The sequence below is a fragment of the Micropterus salmoides genome, unplaced genomic scaffold, assembly GCF_014851395.1.
Source record: "Micropterus salmoides isolate LMB-PRFRI ecotype aquatic unplaced genomic scaffold, ASM1485139v1 Ms_hic_scaffold_3, whole genome shotgun sequence".
NCBI lineage: Eukaryota > Metazoa > Chordata > Actinopteri > Centrarchiformes > Centrarchidae > Micropterus > Micropterus salmoides.
In genome coordinates this window covers 32,401,466-32,422,698 of record NW_024042261.1, presented here as the reverse complement: position 1 = coordinate 32,422,698, position 21,233 = coordinate 32,401,466, and the positions used below count along the sequence as shown (strand labels likewise).

Sequence of the window (21,233 nt, the reverse complement as noted above, 5' to 3'; positions counted from 1 at the left end):
TAAGCAATCAAATAAGGCCTGTATATGTATAAGCCCACCTTGCAAAGCAGTCATTGGAGGTGGTTGTCACAACATAAGGACTGAAGGCTGTCTTGCGGTAAAGGTGGGCTTTGAATATTTCACCTTAAATTTATGTAAATGAAAAATGGGTGCCAAACACTCTGCTGGGATGTTTATTCATCAAGTGAATTGGCTGAAAATGAATGATGACACGTGCTCTGGTAGTCAGCATGGACCCTCAAAGAGGCCAGATGATTGATATGCTCAATACCACTTTATTTGATTAACTTCTTTTCCCAGTTTAGAGAGAGACATTTGAGATCTCCCTAAATTTACAAAAAGAAAAAGAAAACATGTGATTAAGTCTGTGATGAATTGAAATGATCACTGACATGTCGTAATGTTATATAATCCATTGATTGACGTTAATGGGATACAGTAGGTAAGACATTTCCAAAGCACCCAAATTAGAGTAGCAGATGAGTCAAGATTTATCAATTTCATCAGAATGTCAAACTAATGTTTGCTAGATTTTGAAAGGATTTAGAAATAGTCTATTTTTTCTGTGTTTTCAATTATGTGGATCTAGAGTACAGTAAGGAAATTAGAATTTCATTAAAATGGTAGTGCTTTTACAAAAGCAATTGGAACTGCTGCCTTTTTTCACTGAATGCATGATATAATCCCAGTCAATAGTTAGGTTGTTTCTTTTATTTTATATATGTTGCGAAATCATAAAGTAGCTGTATGATAAGTTGTATTTCACCAGTTTCAACATGGGGTAATAAATATTTATAAACAAAACAAACATTTTGTTCCAGTGCAAGAAGTAGTGTGTGATGTTCATATAGCAACTGTAAAGGTGTGGGCTTCAACTAAACTAAAAATTACCAATGCTGCTCAGTCATCCTCTCTTAAATGGCTTTGTTGCATCTTCACTGGGATCATAAGTGATATGACAAGATCTGGATGTGATATCTTACAGCTACCTCAAATGCAGTTTAGTATCGTTTTTAATGAAAGTAATTGACTTTAGGGAACAAGATTGACAGTTGTGAGCAGGCTCGAATAGAAAGATTAAGCAATTTGATGTAGAGAATGAACATGGCTTAGCAAAATATATTCTAAAATTGACATTTCATGTTAAATATTTCAATTAAATCCCACCGAAGACAATTATTGTCAAATAAACAGAATTAATACAATTTAAAATGAAACCAGACATTAATTATACTTTTGTACACAGCCACAGTGCCCAACTCATTCACAGAGTTATGTAACTAAACCACGTAGGTAAAAGTATGAGATGAGCATAAGATATTTGGGAAAGGAAGCTGATTACAGGCCTTGTATTGCACATGTATTTGCAAGCCAGAAACTCACCCAAGAGAAGAAGTTTCATATCTTCTGGCAACATGACCTGGTGTCCAAGACCTGAAGTCAGCCATGACTTCCATATAGTAAAGGAACTGAAAACACACATATTGTATTATATGTTAGTAAGTCAGTGCCTAAGCTAAAATGTATTTAGTGTTTTTGCACATCACCGCATCTTTAGCTTGTAGAAAAATGTTTGAAAAGACTTTACATTTTACAAGCCAAGTAAAGGCTTAGCTAACGTTAAACAACAAAGCAACCGTTGACAATGTTGTAAGCTGCACTGCTAACGTTACAAGATAACATTTATTATTCAAATATGACCAAGGCCACAGTGAAATACGTTATTGTGTTGTTTCAGGGAGTTAGCAAAGATGCAATAACGTTACCTAGCGTAGCTATGCTAGCCACTGTCAGTTACTTACACGTCATTGTTTTTCTGCCAGACTTTCACAACTCTCATTTGAATGACACCTGAGGCCTGTTTCAGAAAGCGGGTTTAGTGAAAACTCTGAGTAAGATTAGCCCGAGATGAGGGAAACTCTGGGTTTTTGGTTTCAGAGAGCGAGATCAGATAAACTCTAGGTCTGTAACCCCGGCAAGTTACGCTGTGAACCTAACCTACTTCAACAAACGCTGAGTTTCTCTCTGACTCATCCCCTCCTGCGGAGCCTCAAGCAGCCGTGTGACATTTCCTCATTCATACTGTCGATATCAAAGCACATACTGGAACACAGTTACGTCTTTAGAAACATCGAAATCGCGGTTAGATAGGCAATTATTATTTTTTTACCCCAACATGATCTTGAACATGACGCTTTTATGACCATTCTATCATCGATGTATGGACAGAGTTATCTTTGGACATCGTAAATTTATCCTCAGCACAGAATAAAATCTGTAAGCTACACTGTCCTTTATAACACAGTGACTCTGTGGACATTAAAGCAGCTGTCAGGTTGGCAACAGCACAAAAACAATTACGGTGCGCTACAGTGCTGCTACTGTTTAAACTAATCTGTATAAAACTGATCATTGAATAGTAACCTTTCATATTGTAGTCGCACAGATTGAACATTCCTATCATAGTAATCATGTGGATATGATGTGAATATTTCTGAGTGAGGATGACTGTGGTGCAGCTAAAACAAATAAATGTAGTTTAATAGTGAGTTTTTCATTATCTGCTGATAGTCTGTGTTTTGACAGCATTTCATAAAATACGAAATGAGCAAGATTTTATTTATGTAACAAAGACGTCTAAAACTAGACACATTTTCCACTGCAAAAAAAATCATTAATAGCCATAGGCTTACTGAGTCGGACTGTCACTTTACAATCACAGGTCCATGAGTAGCCTAAACTATGTCTAATCTGTTCGATTAATATTTTCAGAACTGTGCTAAGTCACTTGGGGAAGCCGCCCCGTGCCAGCCGCCCCGTGCAATCCCTGTGCAATTGCATCCAGTAGCTCACTCCAAGTACTGAACGGGGCCGTGTCAGGCACTGTTGTGTTAACGCCCACTGTGGTAATGCAACATAAGACAGATCTTTTGAGCTCAGCAGTATCATCTGAAAGACAGGAAGTTGGTTTGATTGGCCATTCACTGGGTGGTCGCCGCAAAAATGCAGGTACCTTGGCTCCATCGATTAGGCTGGGCCAAATCTGACAGGGTCTTACCTCTAGTGAGGTCATCTGCAGGATTGTAGGCACAATTCACGTACCTCCAGGCCTGTAGATCTGTTAACTCTTGGATCTCTGCAACCCTTGCGCCCACAAAGACCTTGAATCTACATGACTCCAACTGGAGCCAGTTGAGTACGGTAGTGGAGTCGGTCCAGTATGTTGTTTGGTGATGGGTAAAGTAAGCCCATTCCTGAAAAGCTTAGCAAGCTGAGCGCCTGTTACTGCAGCACAAAGGTCTAATCTTGGCACAGATTGCTGCTTCTTGGGGGCGACTCGCGAACTGGCCATGACAAAAGTGACCTCAATGTTAGCTTGGGTGTCCTCAGACCTCAGATAAGCCACTGAGCCATAGGCTTTCTCTGAAGCATCGCAGAAAACATGTTAATCTCTGGCAACTCCGGTCAGGTCCATGTCAGCTGAGACATAGCATCTTGGCTTGGCATGTTAATTTGATGCAGACCTGTGAGCTCGGTGGTGCCTTGAACATACTGTTGTGTACGCAAGCGCACTGCATTTTCCTGCCTTTCTAACATGGATGTGTTTACAAACTTGTCGAAGTTGATTGGGTAACACCTGTGACACGCCCACCAAACGGAAGAAAACGTACCTCGAAGCCCTTTGCACAACGTTGCACAACGTTTCAAGAAAACATGTCGCTCAATCCTGAAACCGTTGCAAACCGTTTTGCGATTGAACTCTTCTCATGTTACAACCTTTTTATATACAGTCTATTGTTAAAACTCTCTTTTCTTGATCCGAAAAAAGATGGTAGCCTGGAGTGACCTATAAAATTTAAAATTTTCTTTTATCAAGTACATAATGTACTAATCTCTAATGTTATAATGGAAATAATATAATTTAAATTTCCCTTGTGAGTGAAAATGATCAAGAGACATGTCCAGCCATATTAATTTGGATTAAGTAATAAAAATTCTTCAGTTTATTTGGGGACGAAGCAACATGGCATCTGTATCAAAATCCTTCTTCTTTTCTTAGGCTACATAAAACATAAAGTATACCATTAGCTATGACAAGTTGTAAGCAAACTCAGTTTTTTTTCTTCCAATTTTCTGTTGCTTATCAAGCTGAAAAGAAATATCCTTAAGAAATAGACTACACAGCCACAGCCAGAAATGTGGTTATTATTATATGTTGAAAGCATTTAGACAATATAAACAATGTGAAGTCTGGCTGAAAGGGTTTAGCTCTCTGGCGCTTGGAAGTAATTCAGTTCCGTGATGTGTTTTTAATGATATTTCAAGAATAGGCCATTAAGGTTACAGTCTCCACTCACATTGCCTACATGACAGTGTGTAGCAGTGTGGTCATGCATTTCAATTTTATTAACTAGGTTATATGAACTGGTAAAACTGGATAAACCAAACTTAATAGGTTAAAAGATTTTTGTTTCTGCAAAGTAAACTATGTATTCACAAATGTCTTAATCATAGCAGAGAACATAAGTCCATGGTCACTTTGATGTTTACAGTTTGGTGCTTTGCCCCACATGTATATATATATATATATATATATGGCATAGATAACGTCTCCAAACTAGAACTTTCTGGCCTTAATGAGGCCCGTCTCACAGTGTATGAGCGTCCTTGATCTCCCAACACATCACACTTCTGTGTGATCGTGCACATCAGAGGAGAGAGACACTCTGAAAAGAGTCAAAGCACTGGAGTCGAGTCGACTGCTTTACATGCATGTTATGGCTGGAGCAAAAAGGTAATCCTTATCACCCAGACAGTGAAGGATGGTTGCTCTATGTTTTCATTTCATAATTCAGAATATAGTTACATCAATATTCTATTTACAGTTCTTATTTTATTTTGTTTCCAAACTAAAATGCCATTGTTGCCATCATTGAATATAATGAATAAGATTTGTTTTTTTGTTACAAACTAATGAGGAGAACAAAATGAGGGTTAGGGTTAGTTCAGAGCCAGGTGTTCTGGATTTTGTTTTCAGCAAAGGATTCAAAATTTGATGAGAAAAGCATTTCTGTCCCTTGGAGCCAGGCTCTTTAAAACATGACTATGTTAACGGGAGACCCACTAGACAGGCACACAGCCCTGGCGAAGGTCTGTGTGGCCTGCAATGTCTAGTCTGTTAACCTCAATAGCTAGCTTGTTGAAGTGCTTTATATCCTTTTGAAACTCATAGTGATGCAACCTAACACCCACAGAAGGACATATTTACCATTTTGAAGATTCAAAATCCATTTCAGATAAATATGTAATTATACAAATCATTATTGATATGCTTTATTTGGAAACAATTCAAACTCTCTTTTTAATTGCATTTTTTGATTTTGCTGATCTTTCATAATCTCACAATAATGAGTATATTCAACAAGTGAAATCTCAGAAGGAGGGATTGAATTGACAATCAACCCATGCCGCATACTATAATAAAGGCATACATAACTATGTTTAACTTGGAATAACAGGGCAAAAATAGGCTTGTCAAGGTTAATGACACCTCATGTTTCAATGTATAATTCACAGCAAATAAGCACTCAAATCACAAAGTGCCTCAGTCCCTCTCATTTGAATTTTACGTTATTGTCTTTTTCCCCATTGGCCAAACATCCAAGCATTCCAAGTGTGTACCTTATATTTACATCATATTAAATCATTACATGTTCTTTCACTACTTATTACTGTAACAAAATGAATTTGGTATCTTACACATAACCAAAGTGAATAGATAAACGAGCAGAAAGTTTTATTTGTTTGAAAGCTTTTCAATATTTATTCTTTAACTGCTAATCCACACAGCACCACAGCTTCTCAGCAAATATACAAATCTGGAGTGACACCACAATCTGTGCTCCACATCAGCGTGTTGTCAGTCAGCATGTCAGCAGTACAACAGTGCCATCTATGGTGGTATAGCAGATGAGCCTGGTCATCCATGACATAGTGATGACTTGATTGGACTGCTCTCAGTTCCCCAATCATTACCATGCCAATGAAGAATGGTTTGTCCATATTAGCAAAATGAGTGTTTTTATGCCTGACAAAACCTAATGACATAGAGAGGTGTATGTAATGTGCTGGAACCCCATTATTTCTTGGCAACACATCTTAATAATCTCTGGACATTGACCCTCTCTTTGCAAAAAGGACGTTCACCCTCACCACCCTTTATAAAAGGCTGCTATTAACCCCCAGATTAGTGGCCATGAGTTCTTTTTATGCCTTGACATAGTATGTGAAATGCTGTGTGGAGATTGGAGGAAACTACAAGCAGTAATGGAGCATACAATTTTGCAATTTGCATGCTGTGATAGGTAGACAAGACCATCACTGTCATTCACTTATTTTCAAGGTCGTGGAATACTTCCTGAAATCTGAGTTGGTGAACTGTAGAATAATCATGCTAGTGCAGGGTAAGAAATTGCTTTTACACCCTTGCACACAAAAGCCAAACTGTGCTCCCGTTGGGGATGGGTATTTTTAATTAAAACAAAGTTACATAGTTATATAATTAAAGTCATAATAATAATACATTCTTTAATTATGAAGTTCACTCAGTAAGGTCCCACTGATTAGATGCCCATATATGGATGAGATTAACAAGATGTGACAGAGAAAAAATAGGCACTGGAGGTGCTACAACTCTATCAGGAAAAATTCTTTCTCTGGGGTTTATAGGCTTACAAGGATTTGAGGGGATATTACTCTTTCAATTTTAGAAGGGCGTGAAATCCCTCTCCATGTAAATGAAACAATCAATATCAAATTAATAAACCTTTTAAAGCATACTTCTTAATGATTTCCTGAAATTCAAAAGAAAGAACAGAATTTAAAATCCATATAAAATGCATTGTATAAAGCCACTCCTCACACCTCAAATCCCAGTTTTCAAATCCAATTTGAGGTTTTAATCAGAAATTGCTATGCCTCCATAACCTAGTAATCATCAGTGAAGAACAAAAAGCAATTATCAGCCATTCATTCACGCTGCCTTTTTAAAAATCATTTGACATTGATTACATAAGAAAAATGAAAAATGCTTAGTCGATTTAACATCCCTCCTTATCACATTCGTGGAAATACACCAAAATGTCTTGCATGCCATTAAATAAACAAGCAGGAGACAAGAGCAGGATTCATGTGTTCAATTCAATGCTCATTTACCTTTACATATGGGGTTACATGCACACTCAATGTATGATGGCAATGAAACAAAAATAAATAATTGCAGTATTGAGCTCATAATGGAATTTCAGTTCCATTAGGAGCAGACTGTTTCCCACCTCATGACAACATAAAACAAATCCTTGACCAAAGAATGGGTTTGCTTTAATTTAGTCCCGAACACAATGAAATCCAACACAGATATCACTTCTAGTGGGAGAAATAAGTCCATTAGGCTGCAGCAGTTGTATTTCAGCAGCTTGGAAACTCCACCAAAGACATCTTTATAAGCATACATTTTTGCAGTGCATGCTTTCTACCAAATGACCTTCCCTTCACAGTGAGCCCATACTGAGCAGCAGCTTTTACAATCATATTCATGAGGGCTGCTTTATGGGACTCATAAGGCCACCTTCATCCAGGAGCATAATATGTTTGTGTGAGGGGTATAAAGCACATTATGTGCAATAAAATATGTCCTTTAATGAACTTTATAGAAAGATTGAAGCGTCCACACTGCAGTAAGTATGGGGCACATGAAAAATGGCAAATGGCAACTACCTGTACAACAGCTATTAGGGAAAGTGATCTGTTTGGTCTTCACGTGTGCACTGCTTTAGATTTGAATGATTAGAAATCCAAATACAATGCTAGTCATCATGCAACCCAAGCTCCCATGAATTTTTATCCAAGCACAAGCTACTGTAAGGTGTACCAGGGGTTAATTGTTGATTTTGTTTTTTTTACTTCTCCAAATCTTTACCAAATGAGATAATTAAATACCTAATAATTCTAGGTTGATGGAGAGAACCTGTTAAAAATTAATATCAAAACATGTTTAATTTTGAACTCCATGTACAGTTTGTGTTGAGTTTGAACTGAAGTTATGTTCTCAAATCACACCTACTGAAATCTGTTGCATTCCATGAATCCGGACAGCATAAGATGGATGATAACAGTGAAGGAGCTGAGAGGACTGGTGGACAGGGCAGACCCTTACACCTGAGCAGCCAGGGATGGCTTGGCCACATGCTGTTCGGATCATTACACAGCCTCAGCCTAGACCTCTGGTGCCGCCCTGATTGATGGGCTCCACCAGGCCAAACGGCCCAATGGAGGCGTTCCATCCAGACTATAGCCCAGCCCATCCATCTTGAGTCCCTAGTAGAGAGTCACGTTACTGTACATCTCGTTTGGGCCTGGGCTGCTCAGCCTTAATCCCACTCCTTGATTAAATGGACTGCTGGGTGCAGTGAGGTCAGGATTCAGTATTGTACTCTAAATTGCCAGTGACAAACCAGGAAGTGGGAATGAATGCAACACAAAATAAATAAAAAACAAAATGTCAGTTGATTGTGATCATCAGATGCACTATGCAATTCATTGTGTCAGAGTGGATGGTGTCTATATGTTTAGTGAGGATGGCAGTGATCCACAATACTGTCTAATACAGACTTGACTAGACTAGACTAAATTATTAAAATGATCATTTCCAGACTTCTGAAATCTGCATCAAAGATAGTGGCATAATGTGGATATGCACCATTTAAAAGAGCCTGATGATGTCAACAGATGGGATTAAGTATTCTATCTATATAATGGCAAGGCGTTATGTTAATTAGGCTAGGTAAAAAGGTCTTTTTAAATTTAATTGTCAAATTCTTTTCTCCTGCAGATGTTGAGAAAAACCAGGCTGGCTTGGAACCATGCACTGTTTTGTTTAAGCCCAGTATAAACATAAAAACAAGTTTTATTTTTTTTTTGCATGCATGTAGTACCTGTGCAGTATCTGTGGTTGAATGTATGGAAGACAGATAAAATGACAATGACAATAGCAATAATATGTGAGTTTATCAAATGAAGGGTTTTGGTAAGCATAAACTGCACAAAATCCACTTTGTTGTGTATTACATAGCATAATCCTAATCAAAATTGTTTTGAAGCAGTAGATATTACGCTCCAAATAAAGTTTGATTGCATTAGTATTGATAATACAGATAATACAGAGCAAAGTTTGGCTGTTCTCTGTGTCTGTATTTGCCAAAATAAAAGATGGAGATTTGAGTCCTATCAACATTTGATAATAATATCTATCTTGTGCTCATCTCTTAACACAGAGGGAGAGACACTAATTGCCCACTGAAAGCCATTCCCTCAATTTACCCTAAATGATATCTTAAAAATTTCTGACAGTGCACTTAGTATCCATAACAGCGCATGCATCAACATGCAACCTGTGAGATTGTTTCAGAACATGACAATTACTGACATGCCATTTCTCCATCCACAGGGAAGGAATGGCTATAACAAATGAATGCCTTCCTGCCCCTTTGGATGCTCTGCCACTGCAGCCAGATGCAGCAACCAGATGCACACAGCTTGTCTGCTACCTTGCCGCTTCAATAACTCTCATTACCGTAATTGTTGCTTAATGTTTTCGTAATCTGCTGCTTACAGGAAACTGTTTTCCTTTCTCTAATATCATAGCCTGCCTCCCCATGGTCCTATGCTCAATGCTATTTTTAAAAATTTCTTTTTTTCATGCCAATAATGAATCGGGAACTGTCCCAGCTGGCTGCTTTCCCTGATCGAAGAAAGTCTCGGGCAGAAGTGCTGCTGGTTTGAATGAGCGACAGAGCCATCAGAGAAAAGCCAATGGTTTCCACTCTTCTGATTTAATGAGTCACTCACATGCCATGTTGGCACCAGCTCTCAGCATCTGGCACTTGGGTGGTCATGCACATTCACAGAGTTTACTTACATTTCACCTCTGCCGTTATTCAAAATGAGTGATTGCCTACTTAGCCCTGCTCTATGGGGCGTTTCCATCCTAAAAACACATATGCTCAAGTATTTGGTTGGAGTGATAATCTTGATTTCACAAGGCACAGATGAACTCTATTACAGTCTTCATATAGGACCATGATTTGTTTTATATTCATGTGAAGATTTGTATTCATCCTGAATTACACTTAAAATCTCTTTACAGTGTATTGACAGTTACCCACTTATCACCTTCATAATCTATGATTTTGACCAGAAAGTTTGACATATCATAACATATTGAAGCTGAGTGGCTTTTCTTTTGCAAAGTAACACTAGTGGAGGAAATTGTGCAGCACTGCAAGGCAAAGCTATAATATTTTGATACTATAAATTTACCCTATATTTATAATTCAGATATAGGCACCTAAAATAGTCAGCAATCAGATACATCCATATTGATTTTCTGGATGCATGATTGGGATGGATAGCGCTGTCATACCGTGCTTACTGTTGTTTAATTTTAATGATGATGACATATGAAGATAATTATTGTAAATTAGACAAAGGTAAATCAAAGGTGTAGTGATCTCAAGCTCTTTGTCAAAGACATTTACATGTGAAAATTAAACACTTAGTAATTGTGTGTTTTAAAGTAATCTTAAATGTGTTCAGGGCTTTGTAATGTGATGTAAGTTGTAATTTTAGAGCACAAGTATAAAACATATGCAGGATATATTAATGTTAACAAGATTGGACTTTTCAGGTGTCCCCTCTGTTGAGGTCAATACCAATAGTTGTGCTTTTCTAATGATTTGAGCAGCGACTAAAATATTTGTCTGTGCTCAAAATTGTGGATGGTATTTAAAGTCAGAGATAGTGTTTCCAAGAGACCCCTGAGTTTGCCATCAGCAATAATGATGACTGATCAGTCTATCCGTGGACCATTTATTTGTCTCTAATTATGGTACATGTGCACATGTGACATTTAGCAATGGCTTTTTCAGTAAGTCACAGGGTGGGCCGAGATACCATTAGGTGATAAGGTTCATTTATTGTGGGGCTCTCATCAGCACATTTTCCTGCCTTAAGGCATAAAATGCAATCCACACTGATTAGCATCAGCGCCATATCAGGAGAAACACAATAGCCCTTCTCTGAAGGTGAACCTTTTGAGGGCACAGTCTTTACTCAATGCAGACAATTGCTAAAGATTTTTTGTTGTTAGTGGATTATATTATCCCCTGTGTGATTGAGTTGTTTTGTATTCACATAATGTCAATGCAGAGTTCTGTTTTTTAACCATTAAGTAATGGCATGTCCTTCATACTTTAGGTTGTACCTTGATGTAATGTTGCTGTCAAGGTTTATTAATTGATATAAAGACAAATTAGAATCAAGCCAGCCAAGTGTTTCACCAGACTCAGTAATTGAAATGAACCAGTCCCCTGTTTGCCCTTGGGAACGAGTATCTAAAAAATAGCTTTAAGTTTGTTTTCACCTGTAGCAGCTCTTGTTTCTTTATCTCATTCAAATATGGCCTTACAGAGGATTTATTGACCCAGTGTGCCTTTTCTCCCACTATGCTTTTCCGAGCTTGCTCTCAGATCAGATCCATTACAAGTTGCAGTGACACAACATAATAATGAAGTTGATTATGTAAGTAAAACCACCTCCAGCAGTTGTTAGTGGATGTAATGGTTAGGATAGCTAATTAGTTGGGTTGGTTGTCTTTGATTTATACAGTCTTTCCTATCATTCTTTAATCAGCTGAAAGCAATGATCCATGTGTAGACAAACCCCATTTAATTACAAAGCCTGTGATCGTGACAGAAATGCCAAGCTCAGAGAGGGGTATTTAAAAATCACATGAGATTGTGACAATTTCTACATTGATAATTCAGATAATTGAGTTGTAATTAGACGCATCACATTGTTACTGGGGTATCAAGACAACATGCGAGTGAATCATTTACTTAGAGCAGGAGCTCTAAGAGCAAGACTATAAACCAGCTATGTAAGCAAGTGTCTGCTCCAGATGTATGAGACTTTTTTTAATTTAACCTTTATTTAACCAGATGATCCCAATGACATTTAAAACATCTTTTTCAAGAGAGACCTGGCCAAAATAGCAGCATATTGATAGAGCACAGTTACAAATACAACCACCAAGCAGACGCAAAATGAAAAAGAAACATATAACAAGACTCTTAAGATACATAAACAAACAATATTAGACTACTTAAAGGTACAGTTTGTACATAACATGGGTTTAAAGGGTTTAGTAATTAAAAAAAAAACTTTACTACAGCAAGTTAAGTCTGTGAATTGCATGAGCCACCAAACATTCAAAATATACAATTTTCTTGTTTAATGTGGTACAAAATGGGTTTATAAATTGTGGGATGAAATGTGCTTCACTGTTAAATGCAGCTGAATTAAAGTAAACACTGACATATGGACAATTGGCATTTCTAATGTACAGATCTGAAATTACACAAAATGTACAGAGGATCGGCTGCTAGGGAGGGTCTAGAAAAAGCAGCCGGGGAAAAGTCAAGAGGGACATTGGTTTTATCAGTGGCAAGAGAGTAGAAAAGAGACAGAACATGAAACTGAAGCGATAAAATCAATAAGCAAAGGAACTGCAATGACCAAGTTGTGGCAGATGGACACACACACTCTCTAACCCAGACTGTGCAAACGTCGTTTTGAGTGTTGTGTTGTTGAGCCAAGTTTTGTTTGCTGTTATCCTTTTGGAAATCACAGCCATATGAGAAAAATATGTGGAATTAAATACAGGTTTTGTTTTCAGAATGTTGTGGAAACAGAAATAGATGATACCTTAGATAGGCTAAATCATTAGAAAAGGACAAACTAAAATTTCTCTGCCTACAATAAAGCTCACCGCACCAGGCCGCTCCCTACAATTTTGCTAATTGGAACACGCAGCATGAGCATGATATGTGGGCGATGGTAATAAAACACATACCAATTTACAGTTAATTGTGTCTGATGACAAATATTATACATTAACATGTCATTTAGTCCTTTTTTTTTTGCTTATACGTTCTATAAATATAGTAATTTATAAATATTTGATTTGATTTGAAAATATGCACTTTTCATCTTGTTACATTCACAGCCCACGTGCTAGACCAGTACATTGGTAAGATAAACCAGAAATATACACCTATACCATCCTTTTCAGTGAGTGATCACTCATGTGATTGACTGCTTTTTTAAAAAGTTTTTTTGGGCTTCTTGTTTTGAGTTTACGTTTTTTTTGGGGGGGGGGGGGGCTTCAGAATCACATCTGCTTCATTAAATGGTCTTCAAAGTGTAAATCCATGGTCTACTTCCATTGATACTCATACCATGCAACCTGGTATCACGACAAAGTGTGTAATAGACCTGCTGGAGGCTGTTGAGTATACCAGCATTTTATCAGTGTCAACAGCTATTCGACAGTCTCTACGAACACATTAAATTTGCTTTCGTTTAAAGAATACCATCAAATTAAGCCACCACAAAATTGGTATAGATAAAATTGATAAACTGATGTGTTTTACATCAAGCATCCCAATGTTTTGAAATACCAATTTTTGCCTAAAGGCTAATTTTCTGATGGCTCCACAAAAAAACCAATTTTCCTTAGCAAGAAGGGTTGGTCTTGTGGGAATAAACAGATTTGTTTTCCAAACAGTCAGTAATCATGGTAAAGTAGACATCATCATGCCAAAGCATCTCTCATTCCCTGCAGCGGGAACTAGCAGGGCATGGGATGACCAGCAGACCACAAGTGCTCCCACTGTCTTTCTGTTGTTCAAAATACAGACCGGAGGATGGCCAGCCTGTAAACAGGAAAAACTCAAAAGAACACACTTTAATACTGTTGGCGAGTGCACCTTCACACTCCTTCTTGGTGGTGGTGAAAATGTGAAGTTACATTGAGATATTTGTACAGGTGTATGATATATTTAATAATCAAAGGAGGTTCCTTTTATTGTTCCTTTTATTAAAAGGATCTTGGTTCGATTCCCGGCTCCTCCAGAGAGAGTGTCAAAGTGTCCTTGAGCAAGGCACTGAGCTCCTGACTGCTCCTGATGATTAGGTTGACACCATGCATGGCAGTCTCTGCCACCAGTGTATGAAGTGTGTGTGAATGGGTAAATGTGTTGTGAAGCGCTATGAGTGGTCAATAGACTAGAAAATCGCTATATATGTAAATACGCCACATAAATGCAGTCCATTTACCATTAAGTTTGCTTAACAAAAATCTAATTATGATGCCACTGAATCAACATGAATGGGGGTGTTTTTTATGAACAAATGTTCAACATTCAAAGAGGAAGAAATTCCTCAGCCTGTGTTTTGAGTGGTGGTGTGGCTGTAATCACACACTGGCTAGCTAGCTATGCATACTCTAAGCCTTTGCAAACACTTTTGATTGGATGTAACAAGTTCACTCCAGAGGTTCTTTGAAGTTTTGCAAGAACTATATGAAATAACTAGCTGAAGCAAGGCATTTTGGTGAAAAGTGGTTGTCTCTCATTTAAACCAGCACTTAAAGCCTGTTCCCTTGATCACTCATTTTCATCTGCTGAGTTGATGATGCATTATTTGTTCATGCTATTATTAGTTCAAGCTTTCAGTTTCATCAGTAACTCCAAAGCTATTTCACGATAATCTCTGGGATGACATTGAGATGATATTACACAATGTATTTCCTCGGTTGCACATTACCAAAGCCTCTATGGTGAAGCAGTACCAATACATTACAGTGCATTGATTATAGCCAGCACAGAATGGATATAACCAAGAAATTACATACAGAGACATGTGGCTCATTATATTGTAATGTCATATGTATGGACAATTCTTTGAAGTGAAACTGTCCACTTTTGAGATTGTCTCCACCTCCTGGGGCAGAGGCTTATGAGAGAACACTAATGGTCTGTTACTTTTGTTAAATCTATGTGACAAAAGCACCTTTCCTATTATTACATTTTCTAGAAATAGGCAGTGGATTTGTCCTCTGTTTACAATAACTGTATAATTTCTATCAATCATGATAGACAAAGCGTCAAGTGAAGCAAAATAATATGAGAGAAATATATCAGGCAAAATCCTGGGAGGACAAAGTCGTGTTTCTTGTTTTTTATCTTATTTATTTAGCTTGTGACATGTCAAATATCACCTGCAGTGAAATTCATTACAAAACACCGGACAAGCCTCTGTCTCTTTGTTTTTAGCGTTTAGCTAAACGTTTTTAGCACTTCAGACATTATTAAAGCTCAATCTCTTGATTTTCATTAAAGAAGGGGCATGTTCATTTGCCCTACCCCCTGCATTTATCAGACAAAGAGTGATAGCAGTGTGTCCCATTACAGCTTTAAAATAGCCCTTAATTAAAAGCAACGCAATTCAATTAAGATGAGCTTAAGATTCATGTATGTTAATTACACAATTAAACGGTAGGTAAGCATTGTGTGCTCCAAAAAAAAGCCTTGAGTGCTATTCTGTTATCACTGCATGTACTTTAATTGTTACTGGAGACATTGAATGTCATGATAACACCTACACATATGAGAATAGGCAATGTGCAAATATCACATTTCCAAGCACAGAACAAGCCACGGCAATAGATTCCTAGCATTATCATCAGAAAAATTTGACATTTTACCAATAATTATTTATTATTATTATATAGTATTTATTCTATACATTGGTGCAATTACAATGCTGAGTTTAGTTACAAAGCAACCTCAGGTTCAGGCAAAACTGCTCCAAATAAGATAAAGGTAAACTCTGGTTTACTGTTCACTCACATTGAATCCATTCTCACCTTCAACATCTCATCCTGGTGCAACCTCCTCACTGCCAAACATAAAACAAAAGTCTCCCACATAATAAAACACTGCAGCAAGATAATGGCTCATCACAAACCCCCTTATCTGAACTGTACAATCGCTCTGTGATCAGGAAGGCCACTCTGATCACAGGAGACCCCTCTCACCCTCTCCACCACTCTTTCCAGTTACTGCCATCAGACGATATAAAGTTCCACTGGCCCAGAAAAACATTTACAAGAAATCTTTCACACTGTCTGCAATAACCACTCTGAAAAACAAAAAGTAGACATTGTACAGCTGCTGTTTTTATGTAGGTTTTAATTGGGCATTTGAAGTGTGTGTTTTAATTGTTTTAAATGAGCCTTGTCGAAGGAGAATTTCTGTCACTGTTTTGGGACAGACAATAAAGATATCTATCTGTCTATCTATATATCAATGCGATTCTGGATAAATCCAACCCCATGACAAATGCCATGATATAGAGCAAACAAGAGCATCACTTTGTGTTGAAAAGTGGTGGGGATACAGGGGCTCACGGGTGTGAAGAGACACTTAGCTCATGAGACATTACGATATGTGTTATTAGGTTCACGAGAACAAGACAAAAAGATCCTTAAACAGTGTTTTAAAGATATCATCAATGCCAAGATATATGAGTGGGGGTCTGGGGGGAACTCCCCCAGGAAATTTTGATCTTTAAATACTTAATTTCCTGCATTCTGGTGAATGTTTCTGCACCAATTTATGGTGGAAATGTTTTTATTTATGTAAAAGGAAACATAAAATTCAGGTGGAAGTAGACATTTAAAAATATATTAGTATGATAATGCAGTGTATCTCTCATGCATTCTGTGTAGCTTTTCAGGTCTGTTTCTCCTGTAGATCAGCTTTTCTCATGTAATATCATCCCTGCTGAGGCAACACATATGTAGGCATGATTTAGACTTTTCTCCTCTTTTGTCATGTTCAAAGGGAGAGAACGGGAAACTTGGCCAAAAAGAAACTGTGTCAAGAAGTTGTTAAAGTTACAGATTGGTGCATGCACGTTTTTGGGTCATTTTATAATCAGTAGCTTCTTTTTTTTTTGCTTAAGTTACTTTTTTGGACAATGTACATTTGTTTCTTCTATGTTATATTGCATTGCATGTTTTCTTAATGTGCAAATAAACCTTTCTAAAGGGATTTTCATTTGTTACCAACTGAAAGCTATATTTCTGAACATTTGTTTTCAACAAATTATGCTTTAAAAAGTGGTGGGGACAAAATCAGGAATTTCAAAAAGTGGCAGAAACATGTCCCCAGCGTCCCCAGTGTATATGACACCTTTGAAAGCACACAACAACACAGCAAGAAATGTAACTAACATTAGCTAAGTTGTGACGCACAAATCATGGCTGGAATGGCTGGAATAGTTCTGTGGCTTGGTCCGAGCCACTTTTTTTTCCCGGTGCACACACAGAAAAGACAACTAGCTGACTATGAGGAGATATTCGCTGAATTTGACAGAAAGACGTGTTGTGGATTAGAATCGCATACCTGTAATTGCAGTGGAATATGCTCCTTTAACACCTTAGACTTTGTCTGCCAGGATGCAGCCATCACAATACAGTTCATCCTTTGTAATGTCAGCTGCTTAGTGTACTTTTGTACAGTAATGCAAGTTCACTAATCATTGCTAAAAACTGACTGACTCATGCTCAAGGGTGTAGGTTTTGGTTCAATATTCACTGAAGCATGGGATCTGGGGGTCCTCCCCCAGCAAATTTTCTGCATTCTGGTGAATTTGTTTCTGCATCAATTTATGGTAGAAATTTATGTGTGAAGGAAAACAAAATTCAGGCTAAAGAAAAATAAATAATAAAAATAAATATTATGCAGTAAGGCTCTGAGGCATTCTGTATTGCTTTCAAATATTTATTCTCCTGTAGATGAACTTTTCTCATTTAATGTTATCTCTGTTGAGTCAACACACATGATTTACTCTTCTGACCTCTATTGTGTCTTGTGTCTGTTTGGTGAAGTAACCTCTTTAAATGTGCTTGTGGCAACTATTCACGTCAATGATAAATTAACTCTTTTTAATTAATTTGTAACCCCTGGACTTTAATAGTTCATGTGTGTCAAGATTTCTGCTCATGTTCAAAAATGTCTGCGCATTCAAAACAAATCCCACAGATCTGTGTTTTGCAATTATTTATATATTTTTATATATATTATATATTTTTATTTATAAATCATACATTTCAGCTATGTTGTTGAAGCTGACTGAAATCACATTTTGGTCATAACCGATTCAAATTTTGATAAAATCTATTAGAGAAGGAGATCTTACAGTTAAAGCATCTAAATAACTCTGGAAAACAAAAACCTTAGGCTCAAAAGTTTAAAACTACGGACAAGCCGTGACAGTCAGAATCACAAGAAATAAGATCTTTAACTTAAGAGATTACTCTTACAGGTCCCATATTGAGCAAAACTGTCTCTTGACTCTTGTGCTTTTGAAAGTACTGTAGATCAGTGCTGTATGTTAAATTCTGCTTATTTTAGCTAGCTAGCAAATTTTAATTATGAGCATGCAAAAGTACCTTAAGATTTGTTCACAAACTAGCAAACAATGCTTAAAAGTAAACTGTTTAAGTAAAAATTACATAGGAGCTCTGCCTTCACAACTCACAATTTACTTGGTTTTGAGACTTAATTTCCTAATATCGGACCTCCTCCTTTTCCCTTATTGCTTCATTATGGATACCCATGCATATTTCTTATTTTTGTTTTATGGCAGATTGTAACATTGCTTTTGAGCTGCCATCACTTTACCGGAAGCATTGTTGTCCATGAGTTGCATTCTAGCGGTTCGTCAAAACAAAAGTTCTCTGCTAGGTGTACCTTGCCGCCCCTCCCTCCCTCCTGAAATCTATGCCTATGCTCCCGCTGTTATGAAAGGCAAGTGCAGGTGTTGCAAATGTGTCAAACCCTGAGATAATGACAATGTGGCACGGAAACTGTTAACTAACTTTTGGCCACACAGATAGCGTCCCACTGCAGATGGTATAATAATGGTGGTGATATATGGCTGCATTTTACAGTGATGTTAGCTCTGTAATTGCTTTTCTTGCCTGAGTAAGAATGGCCATAGAATAGAGGTTCAAATATAGTCATGTCAAATTTGACTATACCGTAAATAACATTTTTAGTTTAATAATATGGTACAAATTATGTTCATAGATTTCCATTGGTATTAGTAGGTGTATTCTATAGGTGTAATAAATAGTCAGTGGTCATAATCAGGAAATACTTGTGTAGTTTATATACTGAAATGATTGAAGGAAACAATTGATGCAAATATAAGGCAAAATGTCTGAAAGTAAAACTCTCAGCAATACTAATGCCAGTGTTATTAATGACTTCTTTCTTTACAGGAAACAATGATTTTAATGATAGAAACAGTAAAGGATTGCATAACAGAAACATGAGAACAAAAATGGACATGTAGCTCAAACTGAAAGCAAAGACAAAATAAAGCTGTCTTCACAATTAGTGCTTTTCAAGTTGCTAGAACCACTACACCTACACACACAGATTTTTTCTTTTGGAAACTTGGTTATCACATACTGGTGTTTCAGTACAGAGACAGTTTGGATAAAAATGTTATGTGACAAGAAGGTCTTTTTGGTTTTGTCCTTTCTGTCGATGTTCCTTACATTTCGGTGTGGGTTTCTTCTCATTGTCATTGTAGTTAAAATGGAAACTCAATGTTCCCCGAACACAGACTGAGTTTGGAAAGTGAGTATTTTATTTTAGTCCCCCAAATTCCTGGAATGATCTCCAACACATGCTAAAAATGTATATTCTATATGGACACTTTAAAACCATGATCACCAACCTCCCTGCCTCAATAGGTAAATGCTTTAACAATTTGTTTCCTTATTCACGTCTGTGTTTTTTCTATTTATTTTAACTTGTATGTAACTCTAACTAAATGAGGTGTACCTCTATGGTAGGAGTATAACATTAAGGTTTGAATGAATGAATGAGTAGGTGATGAGTGTGAATGTGTTGAGATAGACTCGGGTCTCTGTAGATCAAAACATAGAATAAGCATGTTAATTGATGGACTGTTAAATAATTTCTCATCACATAGTCTTCTCTCTTCTGTGTTTCCTTTTAAGATCAAACTCATATATACAAGCTGTTACAGCATTGTTTTTCTTTCTGAGTTTATCAATGATAGACAGGAAAATTTAAATTCATTTCACCAGCCCAAGGCTCTTCTTTTGATATTTGTAATATATTTGTCCAAACATAAACCAGCTGCCTATTTGGCCACTGTTCTGCAATCAATAGAAAGTCCCAGAGAAATTAATTAATAAGGTCATAGCTGGGGTTGTTTCGAGTTCAGCCTTACCTGCCCAGAATTAAGTGGCTGAGGTGAGTCAGAGCTCTCAGTTTGTCCATAGATGGAGGTGCTGCAGGCAAACATAAAGATATTTGTGGGGCAGAAGAAGCTGACAGTCTGGCGTTGGAGTTTGGATGGGGAGTCACAGCAAAAATCTCCATCTTCACAAGTTTTTGGCCTATTAATGAGTCATAAAATCGTACCTTTTATAACTGTTTCACTTGTGCAGTCTTGACACTCATTTCTAGAAATCCCTGAAACATGTGACTTAAAAAACATTATTTCAATAAGATATGCAAGTAGAATTAGGATGTTTCTTTCTGCTTTTAACAGAAACAGATATATGTCAAATATAGTCATTAAAATAAGTCATGAAGGCTGAATATAATACTGACTTATTTAGATAATTGTTTTTTGCAGCCTGTCAGTTCTATGTTCTTTGTTTATGGGTCTTTCCTCATCAGCATGTTCCTCAATCCTTCCTGTGATATCTATATCAGAGCAGCTCACATTGTGCCATGCCTCCTCCTTGATACAGAGAAGACACTCGCTGACCTTCTCACTGTGTTCACTATCATAATGCAATCTGAAAAGGTCACAGAGGACTACACTCATATGCATGATATTTGTCCTGATTGATGGGATTGGAACTGTGGTTACACATGAAGCTAAAAGACTATCCAGTAAATATTTAATGATAAAAGATTATCTTTTGTTACTATTATGTACATAAAAATCTTAGGTAGGCTGTCAATTAAACTATTCTCTACTATGCTATTATTTTATTCAGCTTTTAGGGCAGTAATGCTTTTTTATAATACTTTTTCAAATATTTAATCTGGATCCTGCAGGTAGGCCTTGACTGAACCAGCTTTAATTTGGTATAATTTTTATGCAGATTTGCATGTTTGTGTTACTGTTAAAAGAGTACATTAATATGACCTCATGTGGAGTATCCGATGCTGTTGGTTTGTGATTTTATTTGATTAAGCATTTGGCAGATT

The 21,233-nt window shown here is 37.1% G+C and overlaps 1 long non-coding RNA gene across 1 annotated transcript; it reads right to left on the bottom strand.

Annotated features, from left to right (window-relative positions):
- Positions 1-255: 255 nt before the first annotated feature.
- On the bottom strand, positions 256-1,886 carry LOC119883466. Its single transcript, XR_005440650.1, has 2 exons — positions 1,803-1,886; positions 256-1,469 (listed from the first exon to the last, which is right to left on the bottom strand). It is a non-coding gene; the product is annotated as an uncharacterized LOC119883466 (long non-coding RNA).
- Positions 1,887-21,233: the final 19,347 nt, after the last annotated feature.